Source organism: Pinus tabuliformis, chromosome 2_1 (genome assembly GCF_031772625.1).
Source record: "Pinus tabuliformis cultivar Carrire ecotype Pingquan chromosome 2_1, CPIR1, whole genome shotgun sequence".
Classification (NCBI taxonomy): Eukaryota; Viridiplantae; Streptophyta; class Pinopsida; order Pinales; family Pinaceae; genus Pinus; species Pinus tabuliformis.
Window position 1 is genome coordinate 126,640,834 of NC_142299.1, and position 25,989 is coordinate 126,666,822.

Consider the following 25,989-nt stretch of genomic DNA (forward strand, 5'->3'; position numbering starts at 1 on the left):
CTTTGAAATTTCTTTAGACAAAACAAATTGAAGAAAATACCTTGCTTAATTGAGGAGCTGCCTTGCTTGAATTTGATGAAGATTTCTGCTCTCCTTTTCCTTTGAAATATTTTCAGTGATAAGACTTCCACCAAAAGATTAGCAACGTTTATGGGAACAAAAATATCAGATGTTGTCTGGCTAATCATATTTTACCACTTCCCAGCAAATGATGGCAATGATTTACACATTCAGAACAAGAGACTGATGCGATGGAAAAATAGCATATCAATGAAAGATAAAAATGAGACATCAATTGGCAAACGACTTTGCACAATTAGCTAGGCCTTTTTAGTCAAGCATCAGGTCTCAACCATGGGCTCAGGTCTTGATCCCTCGCCAAAAGAAATTTTGGTTTTTTTGTTGACTAGTGAACTAAATTAAACAAGATGTCCTTGATAAGTTGTCCTTCGTAATCTTTGCAAGTTGTGATTCCTCCTCCTTCTTCCTACATGGAGGCACCAGAAATGAGCTTACACGTGAATGCGCCAATTGACTTTCTGCTTGCTCTAGCTTCTCCGCAAGATCTGAAATTTGACCTGCAACATAATCTCAGTTCCCTAAGAGTGGCGAAGATGAAAGAGTATTCACCCAATATTTATTCCATAAGAGGTCCAAGAGGTGAGAATCAAGGGATGACTTGAAGTATGTAATATCCAGAGCATAATATCGCTTGCAGTGAACACCAAAATCCTCAATGTTATTTAGAGGGATTATTTGATACTCAGAGGCAGGCCCATCAGGAGGTTTGTATCCTTCAGGGTATGTTCGAAAAGCACCAATATCAACTTTTCTAGCAGATACAGTTCTTATGGGGTCTATGACTACTGCTAAGAAAGGTTCCTAAAACTGCTGATTAGAAACCTGTGTATGCACATCAATACCAGAAAGCTAGCAACCAAATTGAGGCTCAACTCAGCCACTCCCGTAGTTATTCTCTGGCACAGTCTTCAAGAAAGGAATTCAAAGCATATTCATACCATATACCATAGCTCCAACACATATAAATGACCCAAGGCATATAAAATTCAACACACAACCCTCATGTACAACATTGATTTTAGATTAACGCAGGATAGAATAATTCCAACACAACATACATACCAATCAACACATGGCTTTGACATATCAATTCGACGCTCTTAATTTGAACATATCATAACCAACACATCATTTTGTAGGACTACTGCACAATAGAACACACATAGAGAAGGTTCAACCCACCACAAGCTCACCATACACCATTACACAGTATCCATGCACCGAACGCAGCATACCATACGACTCCAATTCAATGCAGAGGAGTAATGCAACCAGATTTTGTGGGCTTTGACTTCACCATTCTTCTTTCACAACCAGCATATTCCACATTCAATGCAACACACAATTCAATTACATGGTCTCAGCATATACACCAACAGACAAAGGAGAAATCTAGGTTTGTAACTCCGAATGTTTTCTTTCTTGGGGCTTACAGGGGGTTCTACATCCTAAATTGGATTTATCGCTATTTCACTGAAAAACATTACTTCCAATGGATACCCTGGGTATCTGGGCTTGTGCAGACAGCTCTTTATGTGGATTTCTTTTACTACTATTTCAAAAGCTGGAAAAACAATGGAAGGTTGCGTGTTCGTTTCACGTCAGGTTCACGATGCTTCCGTTGCACATACCATCTCCAATACAGCAGTCAAAAAACCAACCACCAGAGCTGACCACACTTCAAACAGTGATTCAACATTGGAGGAATGTAACATCTGACGGTTTCAGGATGGTGGGTGTGCCAGAAAGGTATAGAGAAATCTGAATGGTACGCAGAATTTTAAGAGAAATGCAGTGATCAGACTATGATTGAATGTAATGCCAAAAGTCTACAGCGATAAGTAAGAGGATAGACAACATCAAAAGAAGTAACGTTCAATGCAGAATACAATAGCGCCCTCAGATAGGTCAATGATAAAAAATGAACGTTGTCTTCTACAAGCGTTTCACTGTAAAAATTGTTATGGATTGTCAAGTGCATTTGGTAGCCAGCAATGGTGGGCAGAGACGTTATTTACAGGCCTGACAAATAGTAGGAAAAAATAAGCGTTATTTATAAGGTTGTAGAAGGATTGAGCGTAGACAATGACCACCGCAGAGAGTTGTTATTGGGTGAGTGTTTGCAGGTTGCAAGTTTGGAAAACTAAGCGTTCTTCAAGGAAGAATTAGGTATTGGCTCTCAAACAGAGAAATGATGGAGGGAAGCAGTTCTGACAAGCAGACAGGGTATGGTAGCATGTTTGATGAGCAGAGGGTAGAACTGATGCTGAGAGAAAGGCCACAAGAAAACAGTGACTCAAATATGAGCAGGGCCAGAATTCGCCCGCTCTGATACCATGTTAGACACACACATGGCAGCAACATAATCTGAAAGATCAAACATGAGAATATATTTTTATTAACAAATGATATACATTTATAGTATGTGTTCTGACCATTGGTTTCCACATCCCAAGGTCTCTTGGACTCCTTTAGTCTATTCGGCTTCCACACTAACCCTTAGAGGATTAGGTGTTCAGCAGCTAGCCCTGCTAAACCAGAGAGGGATCTCTTCATAAACTCGAAGCCAATGATGAATGGAATGGGAAAGGATTTTAGGCTAGATATGTTAGGCTTGGGTAGCACTTTGAAAGTTTTAGGTTTTTATGTTGGATAAGGGATGAAAACTAGGTAGCTAGGTCAAACGATCAAAGGGTTACAACAACAAAGATATAGAGGAGCAAGGTAGCAATGCTTTTGTGATGGCTTTAGGGTTTGTCGATGTAGTGTAGTGTTTGGAAGAAGAACAAGGTCATAATTAGCACGTGCATCATGAATTCATTATGTAAGAAGGAAAATTACACAAAATGATATTCCCATCAAAACAGAGCTTTATGCAACGAATTATGTTTATAAACTTTAAGGAAAACCACTGAAGAAATAACATTTGAAAGGAGAGATGTATATCATTCAAATAAAACTAAAACAGAGAAAACACATCATCACAAACTCACTGCACATGAATTCCTAGATAATAGTTGTAAACTACTCCTTTGATTTCCTTAATAAAGTGTCCAAGTACAAGCTACAAGTGTTCTCTTCTCTAATGTCCAACTTGTTCTATGACTGAGGAAATGATACATATAGACCAAAACAACACCTCCCTGCTCTCACGGGTCAAATCCATGAGTCTAGAAACTACTACATGAGGTGTTCCAACCAAACCCTAATGTCTAGGGAGGTTAAAACAACTCCTCCAATTAAAATTTGACTCAAACCACTCTCATTAATGAAGCCTAACTTTACATAAAACAACTTTAAAAAGACTATTTACCCATCATTACATCATAATTACATCAAGGTTAATCAATTACACCATAAAAATTTGAATCCAACTGATAAAACTGAAGAAAAGTTGTCACAGGAAAAAACGCAATGAAATCAGCCAAAAACACAGCGAGCCTGGAGAAAATGCAATGAATTTGGGAGAACTGGTTTTTGAAGGCCTTCCTGAAGTCCAAATTCTAATCTTGATGTCTCATTGGAAATATGTGGATGTTTGCTACAAGATGGACTCTTCAAGAGCTAAAAAATCTCACTTCTATCCCCTCAAAACTGCATTCTCCCACAAGTACTCTCAAAAGCATACCACGGTCTTCAACAGGGTGGCAAAGAGGTGGTTTTTAGGTGGTTTTTGGGCTTTTTCACCTATCAAAACCTGCTAAACGTATGCTTCCCTCGGGCCAAATGTGATGTATAAACCTTGCAAAATCTAGATATGTAAACAAAAAGTGATTTGGAGCTCCCTAACAAAAGCACAGCATGGAGCATGCTGTGTTTTTGTCTCCATGACTGTGTCAAAATTGCCAAAACATTCTGGGTTTTTTAGAAAATTAGGGCTTAAATATGGAGCCATATCTATCCAACCAGAAGTATTTTTTGGAAACCTGCAAGAGGGTTTTGTTCTGTCGTATGTTAGGAATAAATACCTCCTCCAATTTTCCAAAATAGTTTCAAATTGGTTGAGAATCGAAGTTTTAAGTTGGTCGCTTAAAATTGGAAAGGCGCAGCATGCTCACAAAAAAAACGAAGCAAATAGTTTGGAGAGTGATTTGGAAGCCTTCCATGCGGATTTTTGGGTTTTAAGTGGTATGGTTGGAAATCTAGGAATGTCACCTACACAATAGTGTCATCAAGAACTGAAAACACTTTCTCGAAGACACCTAAAAATTAAATCTCCCAAGACTACTCCAGAAGTGGAACAACTCTCTTGTGATAACTGTATTTTGGGAATTTCCCAAATCATAACACATGTGCATAAACTTAAGGAGGTTTTTGTTTCTTGTTCTATTATTGAAAAAAAAATATTTCACTTTAGTAAAATTCATCTCCATTCGGTCAGAAACATACTTTGAAGAAAAATTGTCCCTATGTACAACAAATGATTTATCTCTTGGAATGATTTCTTGAGAAATGGTGAAGACATTATCTCTTGCATTGAAGTTGTTTTGTATCTATTGATTTGACCCCATTTGTACCTATTTTTCTCAATGGTCTCTAAATCGATAGCTAACGCTAGCTCAATGGAAGTGGAAATTAGGGTTTAGTGCAGGGAAAAACAGGGGATTTGGGCACTTTTAGAAATTGAGTGAAATGGAGGGGTTAGGGGGTCTCTAAATTCTTCATAAAATTTGGTGAGATATGGAAGGATGTTAGGGACTAGGTGAAAGTTCAATTTTAGGGGAAGGATGAGAGGAAGGGATCCAAAAGAGATAAAAAATAGTCATGGGCTAGGAATGTAGGGTCTAGGCTAGGGTTTTGGGAAAAATTGAGTAGATGAGGGATAGGGGTGTGGGAATGTGTCTATGGGGATATATGGAAGGTGTGGGAGGGTAATTAGGATTATTTTTGAGGGTTTTTCTCAATAATTCCACCAAAGAGACTATGAACCCAAGAAAACCCTATAAGAGGGAAATATGATCTTTCCAAGCATGAACTAAAGTGAAACAAGGTATAAGATGACCCACTTACTTGCCAATGATAGTATGGAACATGAAATGATGATTTGGATTTCCTTGGAAGAGAAAAACCCTTTCTTTTGAATGTGGAATGAGCAAATGAACTTGTGTTTTGGTCTTTCATAGCTTGTGGAAATCAACTTCTTCATAATAGTAGGGTGGCCCACCATGTGTTTTCACTTTTTCTTTGAAAACTATGTATCTTTGAAACATTTGAATGCATAGTTAGAGAATTTGACTTATTAAATCATATTTTGAAAGAAATTACACTTTGAAACAAAACCTTTGAGTAAATTCCATATGACTACAGCTTCATTTTCTAGATTTGTGAGTGAAATGACATATTTTGATGACTCTAACCCTAATGACCTAGTGGTGACACTGAGATGAATGAAGACCATGGTGATATGAATGAGATGATGATGATGATTTTTCAGTGATGGCACATCCAACTGAGTGATGGCAGTGACCGGAATAGGAAATTTTTGAAGGGGCGGTAATAAACCTAGACACACTAGCCAATGACCAAATTTTATTCTGAAAACCTAATGAAATAATAAAATGTGACTTGAAACCCTAACACAAACCTTGTAGAGCATATTTGATCATTGGTGACTAGTAAGACTGACAGACACTAACATTGGCTCTAGTTGGGGATGGTGGCTCCTTTAGGAGGTGTCAAGAACACCATAGACGAGGTATCCTTGTCCATTGGGCATGGAGTAAAAAACAAAAAGACCAAACTCAAAACTCAAAAATGACCGAAAAACTTAACTGAATTGATAAACTGAAAAACCGACTTAACTCTAAAATTGACTATCGAATGAAAAACTGACTGAAAAACTGATTTTACAACTTAAAAAAAAATAGTTGATCATAGAAGCCTTAGGGCCTCCACCTTAGGCTTCAAAATTCTGATGATAAATACCATCCTGCTAAAGATTTATATACAGTCATATATAATGATCCCTCTAGTGTAACTCATCCAGAAAATGGCTACTTGAGTCCTACTCACACTTTCCTTGAGTAGGCAGAAAAAACAAAATCTAGGCCACTCCAAGTGTCCACTGAACATGTGTACATGATCCATAAATATATTAAAACTCACCTCCCTTGATGACTGCAGCAACTTGACACAAGGATCCTGAAGCTTGTGAATGACTACATTTTCTTGATGATCAACAATGGGACAAAAATCTTCTTCCTTTTTAGACATTGGTTTCTTTATAAAGTGAAGTTTGTCATTCTCAAGAGAAACAGGTGTAGACTACAAATTTTTGGATGAACTTTGTAACGAGACTCATGCTGAAAAATACAATGAAGCCAACTGCCTGATCAAATTCGTGTCATCTTTGTTTTGAAGCTCATAGTTAACTAATGGTGAAGGACTATAGATAGCATCCACAACATCAGTTATTGGATCAAGGAGAACTTGAGAGGACTGTTGCAACTTGTGATACATTGGTTCCAATGAGGCTACATGATTTTCTATAAACTCTTCATGATCCACACTTTCGGCTTCATTTTCAAACCAAATGTTGCTTGGTAATGGTGATTGTGGAATGAAAAAAGGTTTTATATTACAAGCAACATTGTCAATAGCTTCAGGAGAAGGTTTCCAACTACTGTTAACTTGTTGATTTTCTTCCTTGGTAACCTTATAGTTTTCTCTTATTATTTAGAAAGAAGAGAAACAAAAAGGTAAGGCGCCTTGGTCAAGAATTTCATGGCCATCTCCATGCTCAACATCAAAACTGAAAGAATGTTGATTTATAATCTTAGGAAAGTTTTCTCTCAGTAATTAAAATGAAGTAAAACATAAAGGAAAATACCTTTCACCTAATTTGAAATTTTCTAGATTCTCTTCATTGTTTTCATGATTGATATGCATAGGCTGAGTGCTACATTTGAGCTACTGTAATGAAGCTTCTTCCTCCCAAAAACATGTCGTTGATTTCCTTGTAGAGTCAGCCTCTATTTCAACAACATAATCATCATCATACTGATCATACTTGGGTAACTCATCATTATAAGGAATGACATCAAACATACACATTAGATCAGCAGATTGATCCTCCATGGTTTGATCTACAGATCCATCTTCATGACTTTCCATAAACGAATACAATCACTTTCTAATCTATAGTAACTAAGATTAGCAGCAAAATGGTTAGGGTCGACAACCTCTTCTTCTTCTGCAATATGTGGCACATGGTGTTTTTGAACAATAAGTTCATCTCTCATGATGATCTTTTGCATCATTTCTTCCATTGTGCTTACCAAAATGTCAATATTCACTTCTGAAGATGTTAGATGTTCCTTCTCTATGTTCTCCCTCACTTCTTCTTTCAACTTTGACCTTTTGACCAAAAAATTAGCTTCCACAACTATTGCACTATCCTTCATTTCTTCGAGTGTGGTAGTATTCCTTTCTCTCAATTGAAATGCCATTTCTGGATCAAGGCATTCGGTTAGCGTAAAAGAGATAAACCGAGAGGTGGTTTTATATTAGTAGGCATTGAATGGTATACTTGATTGAATCTAACTAAAAAGTGTTGCATTGTTTCTCCTGGATGTCTTTCCAAATGATTATAGTCTTCTAGAATAAGAAAATAATTTCTCTTGATCACCCATCTATCAAGAAAGACTTTCACAAACTAATGGAAATCGAACATTCTTTCATCTCGTAAGTTCTTGAACCATTTCTTGACTTTTCCTTACAAAGATAAAGAAAAAATACTCATACTGACATGATCTTCTTCAACCTCAAAAGGGTCGAGAAAATTTTCAAAGTTATGAATGTGTTTTTCAGCGGTGACGTTGTCAGATTCTCCATCAAACCTGAGAATATATTTGTAATAATTTTCAGGGAAATCATGGATTATAAGAGATAAGATGAGTGGCTTGTATCTATCTGGAATTTTACAAGGTGTAGGAGCATGTACAGAAGTTGTAGGATTAGTCTTGATATCTTGAAGCTTATCAAGTTGAAGATGGTCAACATAAGTTTTGGAAGAAGGGTCTTGATCAAAACCAAAATTTGTTTTCACAATCTTAAAAGGAAAGGAATCAAATGTGGGTCTGGGATATTTTCTCAAATACAATATACTCTGGAAAACCTTCTTGACATTCTCAGGAAAAGAAAAGAAATAATTTACAACAGAGAACATGAAGTCTTAGATGAAATTCAAACTTGAATACCTAATCTTCCCATATTGTCCCTGCATGTTTCTGTTTTTAAGGTTCATCCTCAAATGGAGTCTTCGAATTAAATTTGAAATTTATTTGGAGTCCCCAGGTGAATAATTTCAACCTCCCTGTGTCTGGCCCATATCCACCATCATCAATCATATTTGATCCTTGTCTTTTTTTCCTAAGGAAGATATTATCTCTCATTTCCACAGAAACGGCACAAAAATTTTATCCTCCACAATATCCCAAGGTTGAGAAGGCAAATCGAAGGAGGTAACCTCAAACCACTTGTAGTTCAGTAGCTAGCCATGCTAAACCAGAGAGGAATCTCTCTATGAATTCACAGCCAATGATGACTGGAATGGAAAATGATTTTAGGCTAGATATGTTAGGCTCGGGTAGGGTTTTCAAAGTTTTAGGTTTTGATACTGGATAAGGGATGAAAACTAGGTTAGAGCTAAGTCAAAGGATCAAAGGGTTATAACAGAAAAGATATAGAGGAGCAAGGTAGAAATGCTTTTGTGATAGATTTAGGGTTTTTTGGTGTAGTGTATTGTTTGGAAGAAGAAAAAGGTCTTAATGAGCATGTGCATCATGGATTCATTAAGTAAGAAGGAAAATTACACAAAATGATATTCCCATCAAAACAGAGCTTTATGCAACGAATTTTGTTTATAAACTTTAAGGAAAACCACTGAAGAAATAAGATATGAAAGGATAGATGTATATCATTCAAATAAAACTAAAACATAGAAAATGCATCATCACAAACTCACTGCAAATAAATTACTAGATAATAGTTACAAACTGCTCCTTTGATTTCTTGAATAAAGTGTCCATGTACAAGCTACGAGTGTTCTCTTCTTTGATGTCCAACCTGTTCTATGACTGAGGAAATGATACATATAGACCAAAACAACACCTCCTTTCTCTCAGGGGTCAAATCCATGAGTCTAGGAACTGCTACATGAGGTGTTCCAACCAAACCCTAATGTCTAGGGAGGTTAAAACAACTCCTCCAATTAAACTTTGACTCAAACCACTCTCATTAATGAAGCCTAAATTTACATAAAAACAACTTTAACAAGACTATTTACCCATCATTACATCATAATTACATCAAGGTTAATCAATTACACCATAAAAAGTCGAATCCAATTGATAAAACTGAAGAAAAGATGTCACAAGAAAAAACGTAGCGAAATCAGCCAATAACGCAATGAGCCTGGAGAAAACGCAGCAAATTTGGGAGAACTGATTTTTGAAGGCCTTATTGAAGTCCAAATTCCGATCTTAATGGCTCATTGGAAAGTTGTGGATGTCTACTACATGATGGATGCTTTAGGAGCTAAAAAAGGTCACTTCTAGCCCCTCAAAATGGTATTCTCCCACAGGTACTCTTAGAAACGCAACGTGGTCTCCAACAAGGTTGTAGAAAGGTGGTTTTTAGGTGGTTTTTGGGCATTTTAACCTATCAAAACTTACTAAAAGTATGCTTCCCTCAAGCCAAATGTGATGTATAAGCCACTCCAATTCCATATATGTAAACAAAAAGTTATTTGGAGCTCCCTAACAAAAGCGCAGTGTGGAGCACGCTGCGTTTTTGTCTCCATGACTGTGTCAAAATTACCAAAACATTCTAGGTTTTTACAAAAATAGGGCTTAAAGATGGAGTCATATCTATCTAACCATGAGGATTTTTGAAAAACCGAGATAGGTTTATGTTATTATATATGTTATTAAGAAAAAATTCCTCCAGGTTTCAAAAAACGTTTCTCATTTGTTCAGAATCAAAGTTTGAAGTTGGTCACTTAAAATTGGAAAAGTGAAACGTACTTGTTCCTTAGAGGGAACATACTCCAACTTGACCTTTTGTTCAAGCACTTGTTCTTGAAGAAAATGGTATTTTATAGGTATGTGCTTGGTCTTTGAATGCATGACAGGATTCTTTGAAATGTTGATTGCACTTGTATTATCACATAAGATGGAGACAGGTGGAGTACAAGTGATTTGAAAATCCTGTAAGGTTTGCATCATCCAAAGGAGTTGTGTGCAACAAGATGCAGCAGCCACATATTCTACTTTAGCTGTAGATAAAGCAATCGAACTTTGTTTCTTGCTGAACCAAGATACTAGTCTGGAATCCATAAAGAATGCACCACCACTTGTGCTTTTTCTGTCATCCACGCTTCCAGCCCAATCTGCATCTGTATAAGCATGAAGAGTGAGATCTGTATCTCTAGGATACCATAGGCCATAGTTTTGAGTTTCTTGAAGATACTTGAAAATTCTCTTTACTGCCTGAAGATGAGTTTCCTTTGGATTCGCTTGAAATCTTCCAACCATTCCCACTGCATGCATGATGTCTGGTTGGGTACCTGTTAAATAGAGCATACTTCCAATCATGGATCTATAGGTTGGTCGATGCACTGCTACTGATTCATCATTTGCACTGAGGCTGCATCTTGTGACCATAGGGTTACATACTGGTTTCGAATCTTCCATGCCATATTTCTTCAAGATCTGCTTGAGGTACTTGGTTTGAGATAAAAAGATATCGCCTTTATTTTTTTGGATTTGTAAACCAAGAAAATATGTTAGTTCTCCAAGCAAAGACACTTAGAATTCCTTCTGCATCACCAAGGCAAAGTTTTGACTCATAGCTTCTTCATTGCTGCCAAAGATAATATCATCTACATACACCATAAGTATTAACAATTTGTCATTTTCAATTTTTATATAAAGATTGATATCTGCTGATCCTTTTGAAAAACCTTGTTGATGAAGGTATTTTTCCAAATGATAGTACCAAGCCCTTGGAGCTTGTTGAAGCCCATAGAGAGCCTTTTTTAGCCTGCATACAAGATTTGGATCATTCCCAAGGATGAAACCATCTGGTTGCTCAATGTACACTTCTTCTTCTAAGTTTCCATTCAAAAAGGCTGATTTCACGTCCATTTGAAATACTTTGAACTTTTGAAATGATCCGGATTTAAACAGGAACGCAATAGATTACAGAGATAACCATAAATACAGAGATGCAATAACCATAAACACATAGGTGCAGTGGAAATAATGCTTCATTTCATTAATGGAAAATACTGAAATATGCTTACAACCAGAAATGGAAAGAAACCAGCTAGGGCGATGGTAGCTTATCTCTGAGAAGAGATGTGCGGCTACATGCCTCTGAACTGTTCTGAACTGTATTACAATGAGGCTCGAAGGCCTATTTATTGTTGAGAAACAATGGAAAACCCTTCACATACCGAAACCTAACCCTAGAAGATGAAACGCCAAATTGTGGGCCCCGTTTGGGTAAATTGGTACATCAATTTCCCGGGGTCGTAACTTTGGCATACGATCTCCGTTTGACGCGTACGATAGCTCGTTAGAAAGATCTATCCGAGTACTACCACTTTGGGAGGCAATATAGGGCTCGGTCGCCCCAGAATTCCAAAAAAACGTTGTTTAGGGCCTCAAAACGGCTCCGGAAGTTCAGGACCCGAAAAACTGCTAAAAATAGTAAACTGTGCTACAATTAAGGAAACTGAAAATGCTGAGAAAGAAACAGTTGTGGGGGTCCAAATGGGTTGGTGGGTGGCCACCAACATCCACCTGGATCATGAAAGCTAGAGAGAGCAAGGAACATTCTGATGGCCTCAAGTCTAGCAACGGGAGCAAAAGTTTCTTCAAAGTCTATTCCTTCTTGTTGAGCATACCCTTTACAAACAAGTCTGGCCTTGTTTCTAATCACTTCCCCATTTTCATTCAACTTGTTTTTGAATATCCATTTTGTCCCTATGACATTCTTATCTGTTGGTCTAGGAACCAACTCCCAAGTGTTATTCTTTTCGATCTGCTCAAGCTCTTCATCCATTGCCTTGACCCAGCATTCATATTTGCATGCCTCTCTTACATTTTGTGGTTCAATGGAGGAGAGCAACGCCAAATAGCTTGAAGCTTCTGCAATTGTTCTTCTCGTTTGTATACTTGCCTCTTTTTGCCCCAAAAATTGAGTTTCTGGATGATTCTTTTGTACATACATGGATGGAGTCTTCTCTTCTAGCCTTCTCTGTTCTTCTGGTGCCTCTTGAGTTTATTCTTCATTATAAGTCTGATTTGATGTTGAAGGATGGTCCTCATCATTTTCAAAATCTTCTGAATTTACTTGCCTAGGAATGTTTCCTTCTTCATCAACCACTACATCAATGCTGTCAACAATTCTTCCAAGTCTTTTATTGTAACACTTATATGCTTTGCTGTGGGGAGAATAACCAAGGAGAATGCCTTCATCTGCTCTAGGTTCAAACTTGCCAAGATTTTCATCATTATATTTAATATAGCATTTGCGTCCAAAAATTTTGAAATGTTTTACCGTAGGAGTCTGACCATACCAAAGCTCATGAGGAGTTTGCGTGCTGTTCACCCGGACATTTGTCTTGTTGAGAATAACAACGATAGCAAATGTAGCTTCACCCCAGAAATTTTCTAGAGTTCCAGACTCATCCATCATAACACGAGCCATTTGTTGAACTGTTATGTTCATCCTTTCCACTACTCCATTTTGCTGAGGAGTCCTTGCAGTAGAGAATTCCCTTCTGATTCCATGTTCTTCACAAAAATCAAAAATTTCATTTGAGCTAAACTCCCCACCTCTATTAGACCTGAGACATTTGATTTTGTGATCTGATTCGTTTTCAACCAAGGCTTTGAAAGATTTGAATTTTTTGAAGGCTTCATCTTTGTGCTTCATAAGTCCTATCCAAACCATCCTGGAGAAGTCGTCAATGAATAATATAAAGTGTTCTTCTCCTCGAGGTGACCTTTTCCTAGATGGACCACATACATCAGTATGGACAAGTTCAAGTGGTCTGCTAGCTGATCCTTCTTTCTCAGGGAAGTTAGTTCTGGTTTTCTTACCAAACTGACATGATTTGCATATTGTATTGTCTGGAATTCTGATGTTTGGAAGACCATGAACTACCTAGTATTTGCATGCTTTCCTTATTTGTGAGAAGCTCAGATGCCCCAATCTCCAGTGCCATAGCCAGTGTTCATCATTCTTACTCAGATAACATTGTTGTTTTCCTTCTTTGAATATGTACAAATTATTTGGAGTTCTTATGCCTTTGATCACTGTTTTTCCTGTATCAAGATCACGAACACTACATCCATTTGATCAAAATATTACCTCTGTTCCTTGATTGCACATCTGACTGACACTCAATAGATTATGCTTTAAGCCATCAACATACGTAACATTTCCTGCTTTGACCTTTTCTTTTAAAAGAATAGAACCTTTACCTTTTATGAGTGCAAGGGTGTCATTTCCAAATGAGACCTTCTTCTCCTTCTCCAAGGCACTATATGATTGAAGTTTCTCTTTATCACCTGTCATATGTTTCGAACATCCACTATCAATGTACCATTGATTTTCCTGCCCTTCTGCATATAAGGCTATACCACATCTTTCTGGTTGTGGTTCTTTCATTCTCCATGTTTTGATATTTGAGGCTTTCTCCTTCTGAGTTGTCTGTCGAAACCTGCTCCTGCATTCAGAATATTCATGACCAAAATTATTACAAATAGAACATTCTATTTCATTTTCAAGAGCAGAAAAGTTATTGTAGGTCCTTTTCATGATCCCAGTCATACTCCTCTATTTTTGAGCCTCTCTAGTCATGATAGTTTTGTAGGCAATGCACTGAGTTGCTTTGTGTCCAAAGTTATGACAAGAGAAACATTGGCCATTGAAGAAATTCCTGCGATTATCAACCCTGCGAATCCAATGATTGTAGTTTTCATTGACATCCATTCTTGAGGCAAATTGAGAATGATTTACCTGTGGTCTGTTGTAGCTTCTGTTTATCCTTGAAGCAGATTGCCCCTAATTAACTTGGTGATGTATGTTCATTCTTGAAGAACAATGTCCCTGATTTACCTGGTGAGCAGCATTGTGCCTTTGTTGTCGATTGTCAATTTGTTCACTTCTCCTTGCTGCATCAAGATAACTTTTGGAGGTGGATGGCTTCTGCGCTGGAGATGCTTCTTCATTATATCCCAGACCTGTCTTTATTAGTGGAGAATGCTGCACTTTGATAATCTCATCTAAAGTTTCAGATCCTTTAACAAATCTAAGATTAAGAGCTTTAGGTTTCTCAATCTCTTTTCTAAGTCCCACAATTGCACATTCTAACTTTTCATGATGATTTTCCCTTTCAGCAAGTTGGACTTGTAGAGTGTCTATAATCACATTCTTCTCTTCTAAACAAATTTTGAGTCTAGAAATCTCTTCATAAAGACCTTCTTCATCTATAGCATCCAAGAAATCATCATCTTCAAAAGCCATTAAAAGTCTATAATGATTATTACCTTGTTCTTCTTCATCACTATTTGAAAGTCCATCACTATCTTCATGAGTGTAATAGCTTTTCTTATTTATATTATGTTTCTTGTTCCATCTAACAGGTTCCTTACCTTTGTCAAGCTTATCTTTATGAGGACACTTGGCAACATAGTGACCGACTCTTCCACAAGAAAAGCATTTGAAAGGTAACTTACCTCTGAATCTTCCAGCACCCCGTTGAAGATTCTTGACAAAATTTGATTCTTCCTCTTCTTCTGACATATGTCCTGACTCATAGTAATCTCCTTTGCCTGAAGCCTTGAATGCAGCTTCTCTCCTGTTTTATGGTCCTCCTTTCCTCATTTCGTAAGCAGTTAGAATTTTGTGCCGCTGTGACATAGTAAGGTTCCGTAGATTCTCCTTTTCTTCTATTGCAGAAACTTTTGATTCAAACTTAGAGGACAAAGATCTTAGAACCTTTTCAACCACAATAGTCTCTTTTATTTCTTCACCCAAGTTTTTCATACAATTAACAATCTCATCTATACGTAGGAAATAGTTAGCCACACTTTCATCATTGTGCATTTTGAGATTTTCATACTGAATTCTAAGGGTTTGAAGTTTTGCACGTTTTACCTGCTCATCTCCTTCATAGCTCAGAACAATCTTGTCCCATATTTCTTTTGCAGATTTATACTGCATAACCTTGATGAATTCTGATTGAGATAGACATCCTAATAGAGTATTGACAGCCTTTGCATTTGTTTCATATTGCTTCTTACCAGCCGGATCTGTAGGAGTTTCTGATGAAAAAGTGTACCCTGTATCTATGATATCCCAGACTTCTGTACCAAGATATTGAAGATAGGTTGTGACTCTTACCTTCCAATAGACGAAGTTTGTCCCATCAAAAATTGGTGTCCTGATCGATGCTTCTCTCTCTTAGTTGCTCATGATGATAAATCTTCCTTCAAGCGATCAAGCTTCTTCTGAAGGACCTGCTCTGATACCAATTGTTGGAAATAATACTGAGAGGGGGGTTGAATCAGTATTATCAAGTCAATTATTTTCTTTTTCAAACCCAGATCATATATGCTACTTCAGTTAGTAAAAACCGCGTATATACGCAACTACAGATAAAGAAACCCGCGTATACCAAGCAGACTTATAATTTAATTTATCTTACAGATGTTAATCATTAATCTGTGTATCAGAATCAAATAGACAGTACCAAAAATAGTGAAACAGAGCAGAAGACAATCACACACAAGAACACAAGATATAAGGAGGAAACCCAATGTGGGTGAAAACCCCCTGCTGCAATTCATCTCTATCTTCCTTTAATTAGAAACTTCTTTTTACAATGATTCTGTACTGGTGCAGTCTTTACCAGTACGCAGGCTTCTACCTACAGAAGGCTACAACCTTCTCTCGTTCTCCAGCCTCTCCTAGAAGGGAGCTACAACCCCCTTAGCTCTTGTACTAGCTGAGATACTAGTACGTAGATGCTGACCTATAGAAGGCTACAACCTTCTTTCTTTCTTTCAGGGACCACGTTTCATTAATTTTCAGACTGGATCCATGAATAACATCAATCAAACATCAAGAATTTTTGCATCAAACAATCTCCTTTTTACCAATCAACACTAAATCAAATAAACGCCTCTCTGACCACTGTACCCAAAACACAGTAATAGTAACCATTCACCAATTTTGACCCCAGAACACTGCAGCAATAACAGAAGTAGCTAAAACATAATTCAAGAGGCGTACACTACTTCAATACCCGAAACCTGCATGTATACGCTTCTGTGTCAAGACCAACCTGCGTATACGCCTCTTTGTTTCACAGAAACAGCGTTTATACGCACCTGCGCTTCACTGAACCTGCATACAAATCTATAAAGGATAATTCATTTTTTCAAACATTCAGTCATTAGTTAACCCATATTATCAGATTTATAGATCAAGTGTGCGTCACATATAACAGATCAAAATCATACAGAGATACCAATATTCAAGTCTTAAGATTTTGACCCATCAATAGAACTTATCCTTCTTGCGCTCAGGTTCCTCCTTCATTCAAATCTAGATCTGCACCATAACCCAATCACCAATATTCCAGATCTAGCACTTTATCAGATATTCAATAATTCTAATGATGTCCTTGCCTCATGATCTCCTTCCTCTTTTATAGTCTTAGGCCTTTCTCAATACCACGGTCCAAAACCATAACAAATCAATACTATGGACCCAATACTTGGGATCAACACTTCTGACGAGATACCATGGACCAAAAATAAGTTCTCCCACATGTACGCGCTTTCCCTTGCGTGAAAGTGCCTGTATACGCATACGCTACTTTGGAATGTCTAACCCACGTGTATACGCGTCTTCCTCAAGGTGAACCTGCATATATATGATTTCCTTCATTCTGAGAGCCTGAACTATGATCTGTCACCAGAGTGAGTTGCCATCAAGGACAACACCTGTGCCATAGCAGCCAAACCTGTGTCATAATGCCAACACCTTCATTTGTTGGATTTATGAATGAAATGACATATTTTGATGACTCTAACCCTAATGACCTATTTGTGACATTGAGCTTAATGAATACCATGGTGATATGAATGAGATGATGATGATGATTTTTCATTGATGGCACATCCAACTGAGTGATGGCAGTAATCGGAACATGAAAATTTTGAAGGAGCAGTAATAAACCTAGACACACTAGCCAGTGACCAAATTTTATTCTGAAAACCTAATGAAATGATAAAATCTAACTTGAAACCCTAACACAAACCTTGTAAGAGCATATTTGATCACCGGTGACTGGCAAGACTAACAGACACTAACATGATCATTAGCTTGATGCACAATATTAATCTCTTCATGTTCTTGAACAAACGCTTGTATTAGAACCACCTCTTCCTCTTTGATAAATGCCCTAGGAGGTCGATACTATACAATTAAAATCAATAAAGTATTATTAGTATATATAGAAAATATTGAAATGTTGATATAACAACAATCTACAATTATAATATATAAGGAAAATGAAGACAATAAAGAAAAAGAGAAATACAACTAATTAGGTGAGACCAAGAAACAAAGACAACAAATATTCAATGATGATATTTTTGTAATTTATCAAGATATTTAAGAATATATTGAAAAAATCTAAGGAATATGTTACGTTTTTTGACATGTAGGTTGAAGTGAGACACTTTCTGAGATATATAATCATGACCATAATAAAAAATATATTGATCTTAGTTTGCATTCATCATTATAATGTCATATTTTGCATAATATGCTTTAAATATTTATTGATAATGTTCCATAAAAACCCGTGATTAACCTCTAAATCCTCTAGGTCTAAACTAACCCCCTAAACATACATTAACCCCCTACCACATTAACCACATTCCCCTAAGCCCTTAAACCCCTAAACCCTTAACCCCTAACCACTAAACCATTAATCATTAATAACCCGATATCATTAGGATGACAACATAGTTCAAACACCTCCCAAAATAATATTATAAAATACATTTACAATAGAAAGATAATACAATTTATTATACAAAGACATACAATCTAAAATACAATATACATATAAACATTTACAAAAACAATCTACAATAAAAAGTCATATAATAAATAACTTACAAATGGATGATATTCATGTTCGCGAGTGTGTGCATAGCCTCTACAATGCTGTTTAGCTAATTTTATTAGAATTCTCCTTGACCTCAAGCCCTTGCAATTTCTGCAAGGGTAATAACATTTTCCATCCTCACTAGAAGCCCTCGGTGTCGATCCTTACACATATCCTTGGTGTCCTTGAGGAATGTCATGTGACTTTTTTTTCGCCAAATTTTTAGTGATGATTTTGTTAAAAAATTAACTTCAAAATAATCCTACAACCTTTCAAAGACATAGTTGCTATATATATATATATATATATATATATATATATATATATATATATATATATATATATATATATATATAATAATATTTTATTTAATTATAATTTTATGTTATATTTATTCTAATTAGTTAAACTGATCAATATAAAGCGGTCCCATATTAGACATTGTGAGTGAAAAAATCCATTAGTGGTGGAATTGAATGTTATCCAATGGTTATTTGTCATTTTGTCCAAAATTGGACAACATATTTTCATATTGGATAGGGCATTGAATATCCGACAATAGAAAAATGCAAATCGGATATTTGACGATAGGAGGGATTATAGGAAACTATAAGATAATCAATGGGATAGGACAATCCCTTGAATATTCTACCCTTAAAGACCTATTGATTCGATGGGTGTCGGGATTTTAGAAAAAAGAAGAAGCAAAAAGATACATTTAACTTCTGACACTTTTTCTGATTTTATCTGTTCCATCTGATTCCACCGTTAGAATTTCCACCCAAATGTGATAATGGTTTCATCTACTCTATCTATAATGTGCATTTGTTTCACTTAGAAACTCTCACAAGCCTAGTCCCACACTCTCAACATCATTTCATTTAAAATCCCTTCACCTCCTATGCCCATTTTCTCTTTGCTCGAAACTCTCATGCACTCCAAAAACCGTAGCAAATGTAGTGAGCTAGATAGCATCAACAATGTTCTCTACATATCCTCAGTTTCTACTTTTTTTAAGTAGTTTTCTCTACATATATCCTCTTAGAACCACCTTTGCGATGTGGAAAATAAGGTATATAATCCCAAGTTATAGTTGTCCAATGGGGAGAGCCCATTCCCATAAAAGAATGCCTAGCTCAAGCGATTGTTGTGGTGGTCAATCAAGGGTTGATCCTACAAGCTTGTTGGTTCACAATATCTATTAGGATTGTAGGTTGGATGACCTTCGAGGCCCATTTAGCGAAATTCGAAGGAAAATGTAGTAGTGGTTTCACTGCTCCATCTATAATGTACATTTGTTTCACTTAGAAACTCTCACAAGCTGAGTCCCACACTCTCAACATCATTTCATTCAAAATCCCTTCACCTACTATGCCCATTTTCTTTCTAATCGACACTCTCATGCACTCCAAAATCCCTAGCAAATGTAGTGAGCTAGATAACATCAACAATGTTCTCTACATATCCTCACTTTCTACATTCGTTTAAGTAGTTTTCTCTACATATATCCTCTTAGAACCACCTTTGTGATGTGGAAATAAGGTATAGAAGCACAAGTTATAATTTTCCAATGAGGAGAGCCCATTCTCATAAAAGAATGCCTAGTTCGAGTGGTTGTTGTGGTGGTCATTCAAGGGTTGATCCTACAAGCTTGTTGTTTCACAATATCAATTAGGATTGTAGGTTGGATAACCTTTGGGGCCCATTTAGTGAAGTTCAAAGGAAAATTTACAACAATAATTTCTTCTGCAATTTCCCATGTCATACTCAAGGAGAGATTATCCTTGGTAGTGTTGATCCCAATAACCTCCAATGAGAACACACATATGTTCCTATCACATGTGAAGGCTACTAGCAATTTAAAATAGGAGACTTCCTCATAGGTGGTCATTCAATAGGTTTTTTTAGCAAAGGTTTTGGATTTTGGAACCTCTCTACTGGCTTGTCCCTCAAGGATTGTGGGGGAAATCAAGGAGGCTATTGGTTCCCCAAGGCTTGCTAGCTAGTAATGCAAATATGTAGTCTTTGAATATGGAGATTTGATAATGGAGCATTTGATGACACAAACAAATCCTTAAAATTTATGTTACCAAATATGCTATTGATCATCTAGCGGTAGCAGGGATATCGATATGCAAATTGTTAGGTTCTTGAGAAAGTAATGAGGCAATTAGATAATAGAAATGATATGTGTACTACTTGTGAGATGGCAAAGGTATGGGCCAATAATTACCTAAAGTAGAATGCACCAAGGGACCAAATTATGATATCTAAATCAACCTTATGACAGGTTTACAAACCCTAATGGACAAATATCTACGAATTACAATAATGTATTAAGCATGCCCACTATGTCTTTTATAGTTGGTGATAGTATTTTTTTGTCTTCATCCTTGTGAGTATTGTAGAAAATGTTTTTCCTTCTCACCTTGTGTATGATAGGAGGGGAATTGCATAAGTGCTTGATCATGAGGATTCTAGTTTGGAAGCCCTACTTATTGAACATGTACAAGCGAGCCCAAGCCACAACTAGAATGAGGGCCTCAAGTTGAGCAAGAGTGCGAGTTGTATCTTGATCATGATTCTGTTTTCGGTCTCCTTGAAACCACCATTTAGTAGAAGATTTACAACTTGTACTAGACATTAGTTTGCAGTCATCTTCAAATCGTCATTCACGAGCACTTCTAATCAGTGGAAGACATCAACTTCTAGCCAATTTGGAAATTTCCCATAAACTATTGAGCCTTAGAGCCAAGTTCCATAGTTTGTGGTTATCTTTAAACCACCATTAGTTTGCAAGCACCTTCAAATTTCCATTTACAAGAAATTTCAGTAAGCAGAAGACATCAACTTCTATCCAAATTTGGAAAAGTTTCAAGAACTATTGAGCATTAGAGAAAAGTTCCAAAGTTGGTGATCAACCTTAAACCACCATTTAGTGGAAGAATTTGGCTTCTACTAGCCATTTGGTTTGTGGTCATCCCAAAACCACTAGATTGAGAGCACACATTCAACCATTAACAATTGTGGTAATCTCTCCTCTTAGACTCACAAACACCCCTTCAAATTAAGGGGGAAATATTAGACACCTAATATGTTTTGGTTATGGTCAAGAATATGAACCATCATCAAGAGTCCAAGAGACCTTGGAATATCAATCCAATAGTCATAAAAATGTATTTATATGTGTATATTTGAAAAATATGTATTCCATGCTTATCTTTATTATTGGTCTATAGTCTAAAAAAATGTGGTGGTTGATTCTTTATATAGAGAATCTGAGAAGGTCAGATCCCTCTTTACTTTATATTTACTTATTCTAGATTGGCTTGAGGAAGGTTGTCGAGAATGGAAAGTAAATAACACTATAGTGCAACTCATCCAAAGGCTTTAGGAAGATCTCAACCCTCCTAAAAGGTACACTAGCGACAAGATACATTGAGGTATAAAGGGCACATTGGCTTGGTAAATAATTTTGCCTTGAAATATGAGTTCTTAGAAGAATTGCAATAATCACCTATAGTGGGTCACTCTCGCATTCATAAAACCTTGAAAGAGCTAAATGTTCATTGGATTTTCTAGCAACTTGTGACATTTGGCAAGGAAATAAGGGTGAGACAGTGAAGTCACCAAGGACATTGCAACCTCTAGTAATCCCAACATATATATGGACTAATATCTTTATGAATTTTATAGTGAGACTCCCAAGATCTAGTAACAAATCAATGATCATAGTAGTAGTTGATTTTCTTTCAAAATATGCTCATCTTTGTGACTTATTGTACTCATTTACCCCCTCTTTAGTTTCTCATGTTATCATGGATCATATTTTTAAGTTACATGGCATACCCACTTCCATTATCTCAAATTATGACCCTATATTCACTAACAATTTTGATATAAGTGATTTAAATTTCAAAGTACCCAAGTTAACATAAACACTATGTATCATCTCAAAATAGATGATCAAAGGTATCACTACATATGGAGCACTCTATGGTTAAGAATAAGGACCCTGGTTAGCAACAAGCACCTCCAAGATTTAAACAATGGATGACACTTTTAACACTAGAGAAGCCATTGCCCACTACCCACACAGATTAGAGGACAAGTTGGTTATGACTAAAAATAAAATGAAACAACACGCTGACCAACGTATCCTTTTTATATCGTTGTGCTGATTTCGATGTTTGCTTCTTCTTTGTATGATTTGCATGCATACTTCCAATGGATCACTGGGATTTTGATGTTACTTTATTTTGCCATTTGACAGCGGCATTGCAAGAATCGAACTCGCGACCTTCTGTACCTGCAGAGAAATTCATGCCCCTGAACGAAATACCAGTCCGATAATTCTTAAGGAATTCAGATATGGACAAGATTTCGTCGTCAGAAGAACCGAAGAAAAGACACTATCAATAATGATAGTCCGAACGTTATATTACACGCACGGAACCGCAAGACTCACGTGATTGTGATTACAGAATAAAGAAATTGGTAACGTCAACAAATTTCTTGACGTATTACTTTTATCAAGTTAGCTGGTTTGCCCGAGTGGTTAAGGGGGAAGACTTAAGATCCCACCACACAAGTGCGCGTGGGTTCGAACCCCACAGCCAGCACTCCATAACATCAAAGTTATTTTATATTAATGCTAGCTTTATAGATTATGAGAGGGTTTTTATAGAAAAGAGTTATAAAGTAAAATATAAATAAAAGTTTAGTGATTTATGATTATTTATAAATTGTGTGGTTGTATTTTCCGGATTCATCGCATCTGTTGAGATCTTACTAAAAACAACAGATGATGAATCCGGAAGATACAACCACACAAAATACAAATCGCAGAAGTCTCAAATCCATATTTATAAATTATACAACCACACAAGATCTTACTAAAAACAATAGATGCGATGAATCCGGAAGATACAACCACACAAAATACAAATCGCAGAAGTCTCAAATCCATATTTATAAATTATACAACCACACAAAATACAAATCGCAGAAGTCTCAAATCCATATTTATAAATTATACAACCACACAAAATACAAATCGCAGAAGTCTCAAATCCATATTTATAAATTATTAGAGGATTATCGAATTTTACATTTTGTTTATATTGTGAAAGAAAATATTTATTCGATTTTTATTTACATTTTCTTGAACTTAAACGTTTAAAGTGTATTTATATTTATATTTATATTAATAATTATTTATTCTAGTTAATTTGGATATTGTTTTCATTTTCGTATGTTTAATTTTGTGTATAGATTATAGTATAAATATGTAGTTTTATTATGTTTTGAATTTGTTTTTGTTAAAATTTGACAATAGAATTGAGGGTGAGATTGCAATGGTCTATTATTTAAAATATTTTTTTAATGTAGAAAGAGATTTAATATTTTCAAAAAATTGAGTCACCACAAATTTTCTACGAGATTTAGGGCAAATGTTGGATGAGAAGATAATGTTAACTTTATAAATTAGTAGAGAGTTTAGATTTAGGACAAGTCGAGTTTTTAAATAAAATTTAGTTATTAAGTTTAAAAGCAATATCCAACCTAGTACAGTAAAGATGTTGTAATGTCATGTTTAAAATTTTGATTTGGTAAAAAAAAATAGAATAAAAAATATAAAATTAATAAGTATATTTATAGTTATATGTATAATTAATTATAATTAATAATTAAATCCATTTTAATTTTAAATCTACAAAGCCCTAATAAAAATCAAATCTCTTGAGATGTAAACCTCGTTTAGAATAAATAGAGATTTGATTACTCTTGGTGCTAATTAGATCTCAAATTAAGATAAAATAAAATTTAAATAAATGTTTTTATATAGAATTTATTTATTCATTACCCACAAGGCATAGAACAGATGGTGATGGGGTGTACTCATAAGTCACTCCTTGATGTGAAGGTCATCCGTGGGCAAAATTCCAGTCATGTTAAGAGTTGGTGTGGTTCGGGCTGGGTGCGATCCCCTCATGATTTTGAGGGCTTAGATGACTCTAGATAACAATTTCTCAAGCCCGAAGTAATCTTTGATGAACTTAGACCGCTTGATAAACAAACGAACAAAAATATATATTTATTCATAATAAAATACATGCAAAAATCAAATATTTAAAACTATATTATATAAAGGACAACGATAATTTATTTAATATACTAGAAATGTTTTTAAAATATACTTTTATAGAAAAAAATTAGAAAGTAAAATATAAATAAACATTTAGTGCAATGTTAAGCTTTTTGTAGTTGGAGTTGTTTGTTTAGGAAGGAAGATCTACAAAGAGTTTTGTTGTCGACAATGGACTTGGTTATTAACGCCAAAACATCTATAACAAAATTCTCATATGTAGATCTTAAACAAGTTTAATGATAAATTACAATCTTGTTTGAAATTGTATCATTAAATTCTTCTAAAAAAATTATTTCATCTATAAATTATACCATGTTTTTATTTGTAAATTAAAATATAAAAATTAATTTTATTATAAGATATTTTGATTTCTTTTTATTAAAATTGGATAAAAAAATAATTAATAAAATTGTGATTTTTTATTATTTAAAATATATAATACATTCAACATTTAAAAAATAAAAATTAAAACTTAGAAATATCGTACAATTCAAACTTATAATTTCAAAAATAACAAACCCAACTCACCAAAAAAAAATTAAAAGCCTTACATAGTTAAACTACACTTAGTATAAACTAATATTTCACCTAACTACCAAAACCACGTCAACTTTAAAAAGCATCATGGATTCGTTGAAATCACACAATGGTTTGTGTGACCCTGCGTCATTTCTACCATGAACTCATGGTCGCATTATTAATGAAAAAAAGATGTGGTGTACAACCATGAATATAAAAAATAAAATATTAGGTTAGATTTAGAGCTTTCTTTTAGTTAGTTTGTTTTTTGTTTTTTGGTAAATAGAACTATGTTCACTTGTTTATCCACTCGCAGGTGTATTGTTCAATGAATTGACTCAACGATTTTATAAATGATATAATATTAAAAATTCAAATATGTAAGGAGGTGAAAGGAGGTATTTAGTACACAAGTTTCACTTATCTAATTTTTACGATGGTTGCTTTTTGTTTTGATTATCTGATTCTTATGGTTGTTTTTTGTTTTGATTGTCCTCTTATGATTGTTCTAGGCATTATTGGGCTCGTCAATCTCATGCATATACTCCCACTATGTCTCATTTTGCATTTATTAATTTCTTATTTCTGGATACATTGAGGATTTCTTCCAACTTCAAATACATTTAGATGGGTCATTTGGATATTTAATGTTTTTTTTTCTTGTTTATCTTTCCTTTTTTTTTTAAGGTATTTCACCCCAATTACAATATCTTATTGGCAACACTTCTTTTATGATTTGATTTGAGGGTAGGAGAAAAAGGGAGGAGATATTAATAGGATAAAAAGGAAGAGTGGGCTTGCATGCAGCGAATTTATTAGATATGTTCAACCATCATAGAAATAGAAGGGTTGAGTAAAAGATTTGAATATGGAACAAAACCCTTCAGAGAATGCTCAAGATGATTGAGGACTAAGGGCATGGGAGAATGAAGGAGGTTTTGATGATGGAGAAGGTGATGAGAAAGGAGACTCTAAGTTTGATGAGTAGGAGGAGGATTTAGGAGCACCATCTCCCAAGTTTGTGCTACAAAATAAC

The 25,989-nt window shown here is 35.5% G+C and overlaps 1 pseudogene; it reads right to left on the bottom strand.

Annotated features, from left to right (window-relative positions):
* Positions 1 to 341: 341 nt before the first annotated feature.
* LOC149199099 (COP9 signalosome complex subunit 5 pseudogene) overlaps positions 342 to 25,989 on the bottom strand; it is a 51,800-nt pseudogene continuing 26,152 nt past the window's right edge.